Source organism: Canis aureus, chromosome 6 (genome assembly GCF_053574225.1).
Source record: "Canis aureus isolate CA01 chromosome 6, VMU_Caureus_v.1.0, whole genome shotgun sequence".
Classification (NCBI taxonomy): Eukaryota; Metazoa; Chordata; class Mammalia; order Carnivora; family Canidae; genus Canis; species Canis aureus.
The window spans coordinates 11,301,052-11,318,407 of record NC_135616.1 but is presented as its reverse complement, the minus strand read 5'-3'; the positions used below and the strand labels follow the sequence as shown (position 1 = coordinate 11,318,407).

The 17,356-nt window shown below is 42.9% G+C and overlaps 1 protein-coding gene across 3 annotated transcripts in view; it reads right to left on the bottom strand.

Moving 5' to 3' along the window:
- LPIN2 (lipin 2) overlaps positions 1 to 2,875 on the bottom strand; it is an 81,028-nt gene extending 78,153 nt beyond the window's left edge. The window contains exon 1 of one of the 3 annotated variants that reach the window (XM_077900173.1): positions 2,775 to 2,875. The gene's annotated coding sequence lies outside the window, so the exon portion shown is untranslated. Of the gene's footprint in view, positions 1 to 2,295; positions 2,429 to 2,774 lie in introns of those variants that run through there. The other 2 variants (XM_077900171.1, XM_077900174.1) reach the window with 2 other exon arrangements.
- Positions 2,876 to 17,356: the final 14,481 nt, after the last annotated feature.

Below are 17,356 nucleotides of genomic sequence, written 5' to 3'. Positions count from 1 at the left end.
AAACAAACGTCCCAAACCACGGTCTAGCCATTCACTGGCAAGATAATAAGCACACACATACACACACACGCAATGACAGCTATCGGGTCAGAGCAAAAAGGGAAGGATTTAAATTAAAGGCAGGCAGGTGGACTTAAGTCAGACTTAAAGAAAAACCTTCTGACTTACATCACTAAGCACCTAAGGGAGGTGCTGAATCTATCTCCCCATAAGACAAAGCTTCCAGCTAAGTGTTACTGTGCTGCCTTATATGAGGAAATACTGTATACAAAACAGCATACCCAGGGGAAATAGCTGTTGACACAGAGCGCCAAGCTATCTTTAAACCAAATATTAATATTTAAAATAAGCATTGCAAAATCTTCCCTGTTAAGACTCATGAGCTTAATTTAACCTTTTACCACCTCTCATGCGTGGCACCATCAGGATTATTCAACCAAAGCTCACAGCTCAGGAAAGTTGAGTGAACTCCCTTCAGGAAGTGCCACAAGCTCTCAGGTCACTGGTAAGGACACATATACACACTGCTGCTTCCTACCTTTATTCAACAGACCTCCATGGAGGTTTTTCTAAAAGTTGGGTCTGCGTTTGGTACCAGGGAGCTACCAAAGTCTGGCCTCGGAGGACCTTCAGTCCAGTGCAGATGACAGTCCACTCAGTAAACCAAAAATTACAATACAGGGTGAGGAGTTCCTTCACTGCTACATTCTTGGGCTAATGAAGGACACAACGCCCAGCTGACTCTGTTAATTGTTTCTCAACAGTGGCTTTACTATAGAGTTGAATGGTTTTCAAATGTTCCCATTTCCAGTTCCTCTTAAACATAAAGCTTCTCTGTTGGTTCTCAACTCTGCCATCACGTGAGAACATTTCATTTCCAGCATTCCACAGCTCTACCAACATTTACTTACACTTCAGTCTGATAGATCACAATTAACCATACATTAGTTGTTAGAAGCCACCCACACTGGCCAGTGTAATTTCATAGATGGCCTTAGGCCTGCTTTTTATACTCAGGCTGGGACTGAGGTGGACTGCCCTTCAGGCAAAGTGAGGATGCTTCACTAGGCGAACACCAGAATCCTTCCCCTGCACCTTGTGGGCTCTGCCGCCACCCCCCCACATCACCATGGGCCCCCCCACCTCCCACTCCACCTCACCCTCCCCTCCCACTCCAGCATCACCCACCACCTCGGCATAGCCTTCTTACCTCAGCATTCCCCCCACCTCGGCATCACCCCTCTATCTCAGCACCCCCCCTCGGCATCGCCCCCCTACCTCAGCATCCCCCCCATTCCAGCATCACCCCACCACCTCAGCAGGGCCTTCTTACCTCAGCATTCCCCCCACCTCGGCATCACCCCTCTATCTCAGCACCCCCCCTCGGCATCGCCCCCCTACCTCAGCATCCCCCCCATTCCAGCATCACCCCACCACCTCAGCAGGGCCTTCTTACCTCAGCATTCCCCCCACCTCAGCATCACCCCTCTATCTCAGCACCCCCCCTCGGCATCGCCCCCCTACCTCAGCATCCCCCCCACTCCAGCATCCTCACCTCGTCATCGGCCCCCTACCTCAGCACCCCCCCACCTCAGCCTCACCTCCCACGCCAGCATCACCCCACCACCTCAGCACGGCCCCCACCTCAGTATCACCCCCCCTACCTCAGCAGCCCCCCCACCTCCGTATCTCCCCTCACCCCACCCCAGCATCGCCCGCCACGCTTTTCATTCTTAAGCCACGAAACTCAGACCATCAACATACAAACCATATGGGCCACTAAATAATTCGTAAATATTTCAAATGTATCTCAAAACTGCATTGTCAAAGAATTATGAACCAGCCAGGCGAGATTTCAATAAACAGTTAACACAGGGCATCTCTACTGGGCAAAGAGCTGCAATAGGACCTGGCCTGACACCAAGACTCTCAAGAGCCTCTTTTTCGGTCTAAGACAAACAGGTTTGGAAAAATCATCCCGAGATGCACAATTTAAAATTAGTAGAGCGGCTTAAGCAACCCTTCCTATAGCATTTTCAAATATTCAGACTTCCAGCACTTTCTGAAAGGAAGGGTGATCCTTCCGGTCCTGGTTCTTAAGTATGCCTTCAAAACGTCATACGGAATTCTCAAGGAGAATATTCTCAATCTGTTCAGAAGAGTGGAGAAAACGGTGACCCTCGGGGTTAAAAGTTGAGAGAGGGGCCCCCGCTCTGAGACTGGCTCTCAACACGTTCGCTACAGACTGAGAGGTGCCGAGGGGAACGGGGCTTCGAGAAGCGAGCGAGGACTCACACTCGGGGCCGGGTCCACAAGCCGGAGGCAGAGACGCGGGGCGAACGGCCGGCCGGGGACGGGGAACAGCAACTTCCCAGCCCGGCTCCGGGCGGCTCACGTGCGCCGGGCCCCCTCCCGCGGGGGCGGGGGCGGGGGCGGGGGCGGGGGCGGCTCGCGCGGCCTCCGGCCGGGCCCCCTCGCCGCGCGCCGCTCGGCCGCGCGTCACCCCGGCCTCCGCTCCGGCCTCCGCGCCAGCACCCCGCGAGCTGCGGGCGCCCTCAGTGACCGGCCCTCGGGCCGCGGCGCGGGCACCCGGACGCCTCAGGGTCTCCCCGTCCTCGTCCGCCCCGCGGCCCCGCGCCCCCCACCGCGGCGCACCCCGCGCGCCGAGCGGCCTACGTGACGGCGGCGGCGGCGGCGGCGACGCGGGGGCAGGGGTCCCGGCCTCCCCCGAGCGCCGAGGCCGCGCCGCGACTGGGGGGCCCGCGCCCGCTTACCTGCGGCGGCTCCGCTGCCGACCCGCGCCGGCGCCCGCGGGCGGCCGAGGGGAGGCGGCGGCTGCACGGCGCGCTCGCCGGGGGCCGAGGGGGCGGGGCCGGCCGAGGACGCGCGCGAGGCCCGGGCGCCCGCCGCCGCCGCTGCCTCCGGAGCCGCCTGGGCCGCAGCCGAGCCGGGCGGCCCTCATGAATGGGACGCGGCGGCGGCGGCGGCGGCGGCGGCCGAGCGGCGGGCGGGCTGGCGGCGCGCAGGCCCCTCCCCGGCCACGTGACGCCGCGCTCGGCCGCCGCCTCCCGGCCGCGCGGCGCCTTAGCTGCCTCCCGCCCGGGCCCGGGCCCGCGCTCGCCCGGGGGGCGGCGGCGGCGGCGGCGGCGGCTGCTCCTCTCCTGCGCTGCAGGGCCCGGGGCCGCGGCCTCTAGCTCGGCGCAACGCCAGCCGTGCTTTTCTAAAAAAAAAAGAAAGAAAAAAAAAAAAAAAGAAAGAAAAAAAAAAAAAGTTTCTGCTCGACCCCATGGCAACGTTGCGGCGCGTCAGGTGGAACTTAGAGCCCGACCGCCAAAAAGAGAGACGGGCGCGCAGAATATTAAAGTGTGAGAAAGGGCCGCCCGGGTGGCTCAGCGGTTTGGCGCCGCCTGCAGCCCAGGCCGTGATCCTGGAGACCCGGGGTCGAGTCCCACGTCGGGCTCCCTGCAGGGAGCCTGCTTCTCCCTCTGCCTCTCTCTGTCTCTCATGAATAAATAAATAAAATCTTTAAAAAAAAATAAAGTGCAAAAAAAAAGGTATACAGTCGAATAATGCTTTATAATCCACGTGTGACCACCAGGAGCCTGTCTGGGTACTCTCCACTGCTCCCCGATCCTATAATACACTGTTTAAGGGAGGGATTGCCAAAAGCGTCTATGACTGCACGCTGGTTTTTATCTTTTTTGCGGCCTATTCTATTGTTAAGAGTTATGTATGGAAGTGCATGTCTTACTTCCAAATGTCACGTAATTTCTCAGCATGCATTCCGTGGATGATGATCCATATAACGTTGAGGATCTTGGAAAATAGGCATTTACATAAAGCTTCTGCCTAGGGAGCACGTTTCTTCCCACCGGCTTGGCTGTGCGGGACCCAGGAAACAGGCCGCCCGTCTCAGGGCCCCCGTGTGGTTCCGCAGAAGGAACGCGGCAACCACTTCCTCCTCTAAGTTGGCCTCTTTCGAATGCAGCCAAGCTTTGGCCCATCCTTAACCAAGGCCCTACTGAGACTACGTAGTTTCACGGCACAAGCCCACTAAGAATTGCCCTCTTTTCTCTTGGCTTGCAAGTGAAATGAAAATTTTAAAACACAAGAATTGGAATTCCTCTTCCAATATTCCAAGGCGTTTTAATCCTCTATGGAGAAGTGGAATTGAAGACAGAAAAAGAACTGGATCCTCACTTTCTACATCAATAAAATGGAAATAGTAATGCCTTTCTCACAGGATTGTTTTGCCTATAAAGTGCCTAATTTAGCTTGATGTTTAGAACCTGGAACATGCTGTTACTGTTTGCCTCTTTCCTTTCTTCCATTTTTTTCCCACATAAGACTTTTTCCTGTTTCTCTCGGGCTATTTTTGCTACCTGCTGCCTTGGGAGGGAAATACTCTGCCAAGCTTCCTTCCTTCCTTTCATCATTCAGGAAGCCCTAGACATCCCCTCCCTTCCTCCAAACAACTTTAGATTTGTACCTCTGAATGATTCACATTTCTAATATTTCCTCATTCTCTGGTGTCTACCTAATTTACACCACGACTTAAGCAAAGTAGGGACTCATTAAATATTTGTTGCATGATATCCCTTCATTTCCTGCCCATGATGCCGAAGAAGTCTGCGGGGAACCACGGGGTGCCCACCTACTCCACTGGAATGTCAGAGGAAGGAATATCTTCCTTCACCTGTCCTCTGGCCCCACCACCTTCCAGCTCCGTGGCGGACCTTCACTCTTCTTGTCTTCCCCGCTTTCTCAACTCAGGATTCAATCCTTAGCTTTAGCAGGTTCAGACTTCTCCCCCTACTTAAAGGAGGAGAAGGGGCAAGAGGAGGAGAGGGAAGGGAGGCTATCAACTTCTATCGCAGGTTCGCTCCCCAAGGCAGCCAAGCTACCTGGAAAGAGGAGTCTCTGCTTTTTCATTTCACCATCTCGTTCGGCTTCTGTTCCTCCTCAGCACCTGAAACTGGTCAGGCTAAAGTCAACAATGACCTTCTGGTTGCCAAATAGAGTGGATCTCTTTCAGTATTCTCTCTCACAATCTCTGCAGGGTAAGACACAGTTGACCACGATTTCCTTCTTGAAACTCCCCCCTCCTCCAATCAGCCACCAACTCCTCTGAGAGCCTCATGCCTGTGCTTGGTGGCTTTAGACATCTTCACCAGCATGCCCACAGTGACATCCAATTCAGGCCCATCATGTTTGCTGCTTCAAACCTGCTCCTCCTGAATCTCCTATCCTGGCTAATTGCACCATCACCCATTTAGTCACCCTAGCCAGAAAAAAACATGGTAGGGAGTCTCATTTCCCTCTACTCTCATTCCACGTATATCAAATCTGTTCATTTCTACGCTAAGACTCTCTGTAGAACTGCCACGTTGGCCACCTGCAGGGTCCTCCACAGTTGCGTTGCACAACCACGTGGCCTCACCCCTTTAGCGCTGAGGCCCTTGCTGTGTGTCTTAGGACCCGTTGCAGACATATCTGAGCTGATCTTCTGCCCTCCAGTTCTCCACAATTCTAAGTAACCTCCACTCTGAATTGCAGATCTACCTATAGCACAAGCTATTGGCAATCCATGCCTGGAGGGAAAAAGTCCCAAGTTCTCTAGCATGGCATCTGGGTGTTCTTTTTCTCTCCAATTTTCTCTCCTACTCCTTCCGGCTGGTGTGCTTTAGCCATTCCTTTTGAAACAGGATAATTTTTGAAATACTAACTTCTATCTTTCTCCGTACATTTTTATTCTTTCTCCCTCCCACCCCCACCCCATTTTAACAATGTAGTCAGGCATTCTGATTGTCTCAAGGAACTTCTGGAAAGCAGAAGTGGCCTGCAAGACATATCCTTTATGTCTTTAATTTTTTTTTTCTCCTTTATGTCTTTAATTCCCAACCCTCTAAACTCATTGAGGAACAGATCTAGGTCAAGAGGGAGAGAGCCAGTGAAAAGGGTTCTCTTTAAGGGAACCCAGAAGTGGGGAGGATTTTTCCCTAGAATAAGAATCAAGTCTCCCCAGCTCAGAGTTGGAAGGGAGATCGTTTTATGCCCTCCCTCTGGCAGCTCCCATGGGAGGTGATTAAACCTTAGAGAAATAACTTTGTTGTTCCCAGCTTATGCATCTCTTCTCTGAGGACTGTCAATCCCAATGAAGAAGTGAAGTGATGCAAGCTCGAATTAACAAGAACTTGGTTTATCAGGAAATAACAGAGGAACAGCAATTTGGGAAATTCGTGCTGTAGCAAAAAAAAATAAGTCTCAGCTTTCTGTAAAAGAGGCATTTACAGGAAATCATTCTCTCAGATCTTAAGTTCAGTTCTGTGGGTGAATGAGCAAGATTCTCCATTTCATATCCTCTGGTACCATTATAGATCAAAATCCTTTTCACAGGACAAAGACTACTTAGCATTTTCTGAGCCATCAAAGTATGCTTGGTTCTTTTAGAAATCCCAACAACAAACCTATGAGGTATCTCTATCATTAACACCAATATATTAGTGAAGGAACTGAGGCACAGAGAGTTTGAGTGACTTGCCTCAAGGCTCACAGCTAGTAAGCAGTGACCCTGGGTTTTGTCCCCAGGCATACTCGACTCCCAAACCTGTATACTTAACCACCTGTTTTCACCACTGGTTAATTGCCTCTACCATCCTACCCCAATGACTCTTTTTCTCATGCTACTAGTTCACCTTGGATACAGATCAGAATTATAGCTTTTATTCCTCTCATAGTAGGTGCCCAATAAATATATGACGAAAAATAAAATAAGGATTTTCATTTCTAGTAAGATGCTCAGGGAAGTGTCTGGACTAACTCTTTCAATGAAAATGGCAACAAAAATACTGGGTAAAATATTAAAAATATATTTTGGCATCTATAAACTGGCAAGAAGTTGAACAGTAGCACCAGGATACAGTAAAAGCCAGAAACCAGTGAGTTAAAAAGAACCCAAAGTCAACTCTTGCCTGGAAGGTATTCACTGAATCTAGTGAATTTGAATATTGGTTTTCTGTCCAAGAAAACCTATCCCAAACCTTGGGAGTCTTGGGGACAGAGGTGAAAGCCTAGAGTCTGCTCTAAGCATGCAGTTTAAATACAAGTCTCAATAAAGTTGGGACTCCAAATGCAAGATCATAGAGTGAGAAAAAAAAATCAATTGTTTTTGAGCCCACCCAGAAACCTCACTAAAGTTGATCATAGATTGAGCCATATGGCAAGTTTCAACAAATTTTGAAATTTTTGCATATTGCACAGACCATATTTTCTTACTGCAATTAAGTCAAGAATCTTTTTTTTTTTTTTTAAGATAACTAGGGGGCACGGGGATGGCAGAGCCAGTTAAACATCAGTAATTCGGGATCCTTGGGTGGCTCAGCGGTTTGGCGCCTGCCTTTGGTCCAGGGCGTAATCCTGGAGTCCCGGGATCGAGTTCCACGTCGGGCTCCCGGCATGGAGCCTGCTTCTCCCTCCTCCTGTGTCTCTGCCTCTCTCTCTCTCTCTCTCTCTCTCTATGTCTATCATGAATAAATAAATAAATCTTTTAAAAAAATCAGTAATTCTTGATTTCAGCTCAGGTAAAAAAATCTCAGGGCTGTGAGATCAAGGCCCATTCTGCCCCCACCTAACCCATAGGGCTCTGTGTTCAGTGCAGAGTCTGCTTGTCCCTCTCCCTCCCCCTTTGCCATTCCCTCTTGCTGGCTCTTGTGCGCTCTCTATCTCTCTCAAATAAATAAATCTATTTAAAAAAATAAAAAGTAAAGATAACTAGATATACCCATTTGTTTGGAAACTCAAAGGTCAAAGAACAAATCATTCTGAAAATCTGACAATATTTAAATGCTACGTGTATTAAATAGTTGATACTATATGAAGAAAGTTGAGAGATAAAACTAAAGAAGTAAAGGGAAATTTCTAGACCTAAAAGCTTATAATAAAAGAAAAAACAGTTTGGGGTGCTTGGATGGCTCGGTTGGTTGAGCAACCAACTCTTGATCTCAGCTCAGGTTTTGATCTCAGGGTCCTGAATTCATGCACTGGGCTCCATGCTGGGCATGGAGCCTACCTAAAAAAAAAAAAAAAAAGAAAGAAAGAAAGAGAGAAAGAAAGAAAGAAAAAGAAAAGAAAGAAGAGAAAATAGTTTGAAATATGAAGAGTGAAGGAGTTAGAAAAAGAATTGCAAAATAAAGTCAAATAAAATAGAAGAAATAATTTAAAAAGGAAGAAAATAATAAAATTGAAAGTAAACATACAATCGAAAGGACCAAATAAACCAATCATTGGGAAAGATTTAAAAATTTTACAAACCTTTGGTAAAAATGATCAAGAAAAAAGAGAAGTCACAACAAACAATGTGAGGAATAAAGAAAAAGTTATAATCACACATGATGCTAAAATTACAGATTAAAAAACTCTGTGAACATTTTTATGTGAATTAAATTTGAAAATTTAGATAAAGTGGAAAAATTCCAAGAAATAGAAATATAAAACAAGACTAGATTCATAACCATTCAAGAACTTGAATCTATCATTAAATATTTTCTGTAGAGAAAAATCAGGCTGAAATAATTTTACCTGTGACTTCTACCAAACATTCAAGGAATAAATGATGCTAATCTCACAGAAGCTATTCTAGAGTATAGAAAAAGAGAGATTATTCCTCAACTCATTTTATGAGGCTAGCATAACCTTATGCCAAAATTTGACGTGGCGAATGTAAGAAACAGAAATATCAGGGCAATCTCACTCATGAATATAGACATAAAAGTCCTCAACAAAATTTCAATTTATGTTCAGCAAAATGATACATCATAACCAAATTGGTTCACCCAGGAATTTAAAGTTAGTTTCAGCTGAGAAAATCAATTAATGTAATTTATCACATTAAAGATTAAAGGAGAAAAATCGTATCATGATCTCAATAGATGCAAAAAAGCCTTTGATAAAATGCAATATCCACCTAGAAGAACTCGTAATAAACTAGGAATATTTTCCTTGATAAAGCATATTTACAAAAATCTACAGTAAACATCATAAGTAACCATTCCTTTTAAAATGAGGAATAAGAGGGGCACCTGGATCGTTAAGTCAGTTAAGTGTTTGACTCTTGATTTGGGGTCAGGTCATAATCTCAGGGTTGTGAGATGGAGCCCCATGCCAGGCTCCATGCTAAGTGTGGAGCCTACTTAAGAGTCTCTCTCTTCTTCTGCCCCTCCCCCCACTCACACTCTTTTTATCTCTCTATAAAATAAAAAATAATAAAATAAAATAAGGAACAATAAAAGTATGCTGCCATCTCAAGTATTGTACTAGAGGACTGAAATAGTGGAGTAAGGCAAGAAAAAGAAATAAAATATATACAGACTAGAATGGAAGAATCACAATGACATGATAGTGTATGTAAGAAATTCAAAAGAATATGTTCATAACCTATAGAGATGAACATGAGAGTTTAGCAATGTTTTGACTTCTAGCAATGTATATTGACTTTTGTGGGTACAAAAATGACAAAAGTCATTTAGCATCTATATATACCAGCAATAAACAAATGAATTTTTAAAAGATGACAAAGTTTACTATAATTACCACATACTACTTAACCTATCATATTTCTATATGATTGCCCATTCTTCATTGAACCTAGCATAAAAATACATGGGTCTAACTTGCTTCTTCAGTTTTTCATTTTCTTATGAAGACTCTCATGTCTTGTAAAAAAATAAATTTGTATGGTTTTCTCCTGTATATCTGTCTTTGTCAGTTTAATTTTCAGACCCAGCCTGGGACCCTAAGAGGTTCAAGAAAAACTTTTTCTTCCTATATAGTATCAAAACACAAAACACAAAGTACTTAAGAATGAGCCTAACTAAACATATGCAAGACTTTTATAATGAGAATTATAAAACTTCATTGAAAAGCTATAAGGAATACCTAATTAAAGAAATATGAAAAAAGAGAAAAAAAGAAATATGATACTGGGCAGCCCAGGTGGCTCAGCGGTTTAGCGCCACCTTCAGCTCAGGGCGTGATCCTGGAGACCCCGGATCAAGTCCCAGGTCAGGCTCCCTGCATGGAGCCTGCTTCTCCCTCTGCCTGTGTCTCTGCCTCTCTCTCTCTCTCTCTTTCTCTCTCTCTCTCTCTCTGTGTGTCTCTCATGAATAAATACATAAACTTTTTTAAAAAATATGATATTTGTGGATAGAAAGACCCAATCTCATAAAAATACTGATGTTCCACAAATTGACCTATAGATTCAATGCATTTCCATTCAAAACTGCAACAGAGTTCTCTTCTTGAAAAAGAACATAAAGGGAAGATTTATACTCTTATATAGCAAACCTATAGTAGTCAGTAAGGGTAATATTGGGACAGGGATAGACAAATAGATTAATCAAACAAAATAGAGAGCCTAGAAACAGGGCCAGTATATATAGTCATTTCATGTATGGTAGAGGTGGCAAGTCAGATCACTGAGGGAAAGGTGGACTTTGCAATAAATGGTGAAGAGGCAGTTGATAATCCACATGGAAAAGAATGTGGACTCTGTTCTTATGGCATATTCCCAAATCAGCCTTAGTTGGATTAAAGACACATACAAGAAAAACAAATTTGCTTTGTTGTCATCATTTCAAGGATATACTTCCTTTTTCATCTTGCCACTTCTGAAATTGTGATGTTTCTTACAATCAACAGCAACTTGTATTCAATGATATGTGATATATAACTTTTAGGAGACGGTATAGGAGAATATGTTAACAAATTCTGGGTAGGGAAGTTTTCCTTACATGAGATATAAAAAGCATTAACTGTAAAGAAAAAGATCGATAGATTTGATTAAAGTTAGAACTATTTAAAAAGATAAAATAGAGTAAAACAAAACAAAAATAAGCATTATTCTAGGAAAATATATTCACCACATATATAATCCACCAAATAGTTGGATCCAGAATATATGAAGAACTCCAATGAATCAATAAATAAGTCTAGCAATCTGTAGAACAATTAGCAAAAGAAACAAAGGAATTACACACACAGAAAACATGAACAAATTATACATAAACATATGAAAAGATATTTAGTTCCATTAGTAACCAGGGAAAAGTAAATTAAAACTATAATGAGATGCAACTACCCACTCAACAGAACGACAAAAACTTTGAAAGTTGTTCAATGCCAAGTGTTGACAAGGGTATAGATTGACCAACAGAGCTCAGACACACTGCTGGTTGGAATTCAAATGCATAACAACTTTAGAAAAAGGTTGGTATTACCTAGAAAGTTGAAATATACATACACAAAGATTCAGGAATTTCAATTTTATGTATATATACCCTCTAAAAATCCTTGCACAAATGTATTCAGAGACACATACAAGAATCTTTACAGCACCATTGCTCTAATTGTAAAGAGCAAGAATCCAAATGTTCACCAAAGGTGGAATAGATAATTAAATTGTTGTACAGACAAGGAATACTATACAATTATCATCAGCATGAATGAATCTCAAAAATAAAATGTTGAGTGAAAAAGCAACAAAATATTAAAGTATGATTCTACTTATTCTATTCCATAAACAGGCAATTCTAAACAAGATATCATTTAAAGATAAAAGCATAGGCAATAAAAACTAAAAGAAAAACAAGGAAGTGGGTAACAGAAATTTCAGGATAGGATTTGCTTTGGTAGAAAGAGAAACCAGGAGTCTGAGAGTGGCATACAGAGTATCATGGATAGAGTGTCTCGGGTGATGGGTATATAGGTGTTTGTGTGTATCTTTATTTTATGATAAAAATTAAAATAAATGAAGGACAAATGAAATTGAATCAATAAATAAATACCTCTCTGTATTTTAAAAAAATGTTATGGTGTGCCTCCAAGCTCTGTAAGTTTATCTCCATGGCTTGCAAGACAAATTTGGTATGTCTTGCAACTTCCCTAACATGCTGCAGGCAGTAAATTCTTTTCAATAGTGTGATACACAGCTTGTTTTGTAATAAATCCTTCTAAATGATGAGCAAGATGGACCAGAAGTGCAAAAAGAAATACCAGAAGTACAAGAGCTCTTCTAAGAAGTCACTCACAATATATCTGTCTCCAAATCATTCCAGTTAGGTTTGTTGGCATTCTTTTAAATCAGTGGTTATAATTCTTAGTCCTGAGAACAAAGTCACCTAAAGATGGGCTTTCTTATTTTCATTGGTTATGTGCTACTGGGATTATCAAACCAGGGACCTAGGAGGCAAATGTGTCTGACCTGCTGCGGGGTAGAAAACCCCTTAGGTCCTGTCGCTGCTTGAATCCTCCCAGTGGTGGGTAGTCCATCATGCTGGGGGCAGTTCATTCCATGATCAGGCACTAAGGATTTTGGCCCTACTCAGTAGGCAGAGCTATGTCTGGGAGACCTTCTCAGGATCACTCAGTGTCACCTAGGAGATGGACTTTGTCTGAAAATCATTCCCTTGTGAGAGTACCCACCACCTTCCATCGTTGGGCCGTTTAGAGAAAACATTAGGAAGGATCTGATTATTAGCACCTTGAGATTTTTCCTCTCATTTGTGGGGCCAAGTTTCATCAGCACATATTGTACATTGTAACCAAACAAATAATGGTAACAAAAATAATAATTTAGAAGTTATGGAGGGAGGAGAGATTTTAACCAGCCTAAGAAGGGCTCTGCCCCCAAGTATGTTAGAAAGCCCGCAGCGATTCACTGCCCTGTTAAGACTCTGCGGCAACCATTCTGACGCCAGTCTGGACAACTTTTTCTCTGTGAATATTAACTTTCCTGTGCTTCCAGATTGCTTGTTTCAGCAGCTCCTGTCCTTATTTCTTTCCAGAACAGCCACTAATTTGAATGGAATGTCTGGACAACCACAAACTATTCTTAAAGAATGTGTTTGCCAAGTACATCTGGTCTCTTTATCCTCTTCCAAAAGACTTCAAAAACCGTCCTTTGTTCCTCCTTGGTCTGGGGGTGTTAGTTCTACATCATGATCCTGATGATGTGTGCACTCCTTCCCTTCTTTTGCTTCTCCTCATTTTCTCCCTTATGAAAGCTCTTCACTAAATTAATTTTCTTGGCAACACAAAAGGTTTTTCCTCTCCTCCCCCCTCCCTCCCTCATATTTCTCTAAATGGCTTACGAATGCAAGACACATTTCTTCCAGTGTTAGAAAAGTCAGGGGGAAAGGGTATGGCCTTGTAGATTTTTTTTCTTGTTAGACCTCAAGCTTTGGTGTTTTTACTCAGGGAGTCTTTTGTTATTAAACACTAATCTCCAGAATTTATGAAATAAATGCTCAGCAAGCTTAGGGTGCTATGTAGTTATTAATTAATTAGCTAATCTCTGGAGCATCACCTTGAGTGGGTTAGTTACAATGTGCCTTCCACAGACTTCTGTGAGGAAAGAGACTACTTTTGAATGCAGGGATGGACCAAGTTTGTGAATATTACCTTCTGGGTGCAGAAGAATACAGCACGTGTCTCAGAGGGTACAGAGAGCAAGAAAAAGTAGAGCTGGAACGGGGATTCTCAAAAGTTTCATTGTTGAAACATGAGCCATTCCCAACTGTCCTTCATCCTCAGCCAACACATCCCACCCCCATTCCATCTTCCCCTTCATCACATAACACATGTTACTGAGACTTTCTGTTTTAGCTGGAGCAGAAAAGATAAAGGAAAGGTACAAACAGAGGAGTGGCAAGGAGGAAAATGATAAGAAGCCCAGGCCTCTGCACAAAATCAGAAATCAGCTTTAGTAACTGACTGTTATTAACAGAATTAGCTTTTTTTTTAATAAAAGTTTTATTGATTTATTCATGAGCGACACAGAGAGAGGCAGAGACACAGGCAGAGGGAGAAGGAGGCTTCCCGCTGTGAGCCCGATGAGAGACTCAATCCCAGGATCCCAGGATTCTGACCAGAGCTGAAGGCAGACACTTAACCACTGAGCTACCCAGGTGCCCCCGGAATTAACTTGTAATAACTGAGCAAGAGCAGTTTGGGGTGAGGGATAGAGGGTGCTATGGGAAAAAAATCTTCCCCATAGCTGATGTTAGCACCATCAAATAACAACCGTCCTTTCCAGATTTCTCATCTCCTCAAACTTTCCAGAATTGTTTTATGATCCTGCGCTAGAAAACGCAGCTCTGTATGTCTACAGCCTAGGAGCAATTGCAGCCTGGGAAGGGGGGCCTTTGAAAAGATCCTAAAAGAGGGGATCCCTGGGTGGCTCGGCAGTTTGGCGCCTGCCTTTGGCCCAAGGCACAATCCTGGGGTCCCAGGATCGAGTCCTGGGTCGGACTCCTGGCATGGAGCCTGCTTCTCCCTCCTCCTGTGTCTCTGCCTCTCTCTCTCTCTGTGTCTATCATAATAAATAAATAAATAAATAAATAAATAAATAAATAAATAAATAAATATAATAAATAAATAAATAAATAAATAAATAAATAAATAAATATTTAAAAACAATAGAAAGAAAGAAAAGATCCTAAAAGATAGTAAAGGAAATTCAAACTGGGGCTGTGGAATTTACAACGGAAACAAACACTTGATCTGCCCTCCTGTTCTCAGATTTGAGTCTAAATTTAGATCATGGTATAGAAGAGCCTGTGAAGCTTTTCTTCCTAGGCAGGCATCTCTTTACTTCTTCTAATTTAGCTTCAGAGAGGAAGTTTTACATTGTTATTGTTTTGGAGATAGAAGCTTCTCAAGAGGACAGCCCCCTTGGCTTCAGAGAGTCTTATCAACTCACTTCTGAGTTGTACTCAAGGAAACATGGTAGTAATGTTTGCTACAACTTCTTTTCATATCGCCATTAGATAGGGAGACCTGGAGGATGTTTGCCTGGGTGTAACCGATATGGTTGTTAGGAGCCAACTATTCCCCAATTTAAAGTTTCAACAGATATCAATGCCCTAGGCCTTTTTTTTTTTTTTTTTTTTTTTTTTTTTGCCCTAGGCCTTTAAATGCCTGACTGGTTTTAAGAGAAAAACCCAGCAACCCGGAAATATCCACAGCAACAACATTAATTACCCCTGTGGTCATTCCTCAGCTAGACAAATGAGTTTCTGACAGCTTTGGTGACATATACCATCTACTCCCCACCATTTCTTCCATCCACCCTCTGGTCTGAAGTGTTAACTAGATATGCCCCCTGTCCTGCCATGTATGTCCTCCCAACTTGGCTCAAATTGTTCCCTCTTTCTGGAATGTTCTCCTGCACCCTCCATTCTACTAATTCTGCCAAGTTCTGAGCAAGGGCTGCATCTGCATGAGTCTTTCCTAAGTTCATCAACTGGATGTAATTTTTCCTTTCATATTATTGAATGACAAAGCAATTTGCTTGTATTTCACATAATGCCCCATATTATGATTATTTATATGTAAATCCAATCTCTCTTTCCAGATTATTTGATACTTGATCACCTGATACATGGCTAGTTTATTATTGTCACTTCAATAACATCTAACACTGTGTAACATACTGCAGAAAAAGCTTAATAAATATCTGATGCACAAATGGATGAATGTGGCCTTTTAAGTAAGAGCAAAGATGTATCTACGCAATAGGTGGATTGTGCCATACAGCTAATGTCCTGTGGGAAAACCGTTGCAGGACAGTGAGCAGTTTCCCTAGGCCTGTCCCGGAATATTTGCCTCTACCAATCTCCAACTTGGTTTCCCTCTTCTTCCTTCTATGTACCAGTCACATTCATCTCCTCATCACTGCTGGAAAATGTTATGCTCATTCTCAGTCTGCAGCTTTTGTTACAGCATTTTTCCGATCTGAAATGCCTGGCTTCTCTGCTTCTAATTGTCTAAGTCTTGCCCTCCCTTCAGGCTGAACTTAAAGTCGTCTTCTGTTTTATAAAAAGATTCAAGACAGATTTCTAAAAGAATTAAACTTCACTTTAAAAAATTCCTTTCATGTTCAAAGTCTCAGGAGCATGGCAGCAATATTACACGAAGTGAAATGTATCTGTATTTCTCCCACACATGAAGTATTTAATTTTCAAAGATTGCTAAAGACTCTTATGTCTTCCAAATTTAGTGCACTTCTAATTAAATGTTTTCCTGTCTCATTTCATTGGGAAAAGCCATAAAATGGCAGGCAGATCAATGAACAGCAGTGATATTTCTTTCAAACTTAGCATCATAAATCACCTTGGCTTTAGAGAGCCATACACATGCTAAGGATTGGTTTATTGGATTTAGTGATTTCCTCTTTGCAAAAATCTCAAAGATTGATGAAGGTGGCAAAGCATAAAGCAGAGAAGTGTCTAGGTATGGATGTTTGTGTTCTGGTTGTGGTGTTTGTGTGCAAAATGTGTGTTAAAAGATAGGGATCCCTGGGTGGCTCAGTGGTTTAGCACCTGTCTTCGGCCCAGAGTGTGGTCCTGGAGTCCCAGGATCGAGTCCCACATCGGGCTCCCTGTGTGGAGCCTGCTTCTCCCTTTGCCTGTGTCTCTGCCTCTCTCTCTCTCTCTCTCTCTCTCTCTCTCTGCGTCTTTCATGAATAAATAAATAAATAAAATATTTTTAAAAAAAAAAGATGAAGTTGGCTTTTTCAACCTTGGATCACATATTTTAAAAGAGCTGGGTTGAAATATTTGGAGGGGACTGAAAAAGCAATTATGGGAGTCATGGGAAATTTTTCATTCACATTTCTCAAGAGGGGGGTAGGCAATGCATCTGTTTAAGAAAAAGAAAAATGGGAGCTGAATTTATAGAAGCCCCATAAAGGAGAGGAAAGTAAGAAATTTACAATTTAAAGCTTAAAAATGTGGTAACTATTAAACAAATTCCTAATTAAATAAAAGGGAAGATGGAAGAAGGAAAATTTCCTAAATGCTCAGAAACTGGAATTATGAAATTTGGACACCTGATAAAAAATTTATCTTAACTTTCACAATTGTATGAAGAATAAATTAATGTTTATAATAATATATAGCATAGAAAATTCTAGGAGTTCAACTAAACCAATCTAAAAACACTTATAATGGGATATGTATCTGTGAACTAAACATATCTTACCTTTTAGTATATGATAGACATACGATTTTATTTTTTTTTTTGACATACAATTTTATATGGATATTCCCAGCTAATTTTCATTCATTGATTAATCCTTATATCACTCCAGTTGGGTCCATGGCCTTGTTTATGTCTCATATATATGAATGCAGAAGCTACTAACTAACTGAGCAAGTTGTGTGACTTGCCCAAAGATACTCAGTTAATCACAGTAGAGCTACTTGTGAACAGAGAAAAACCTCTGACTCACCATGTAGCCTTTCCTGGTTGTGAAAATTTTCTTCCTGTTTATATTTTTAATTTAACCAGCATATACTGT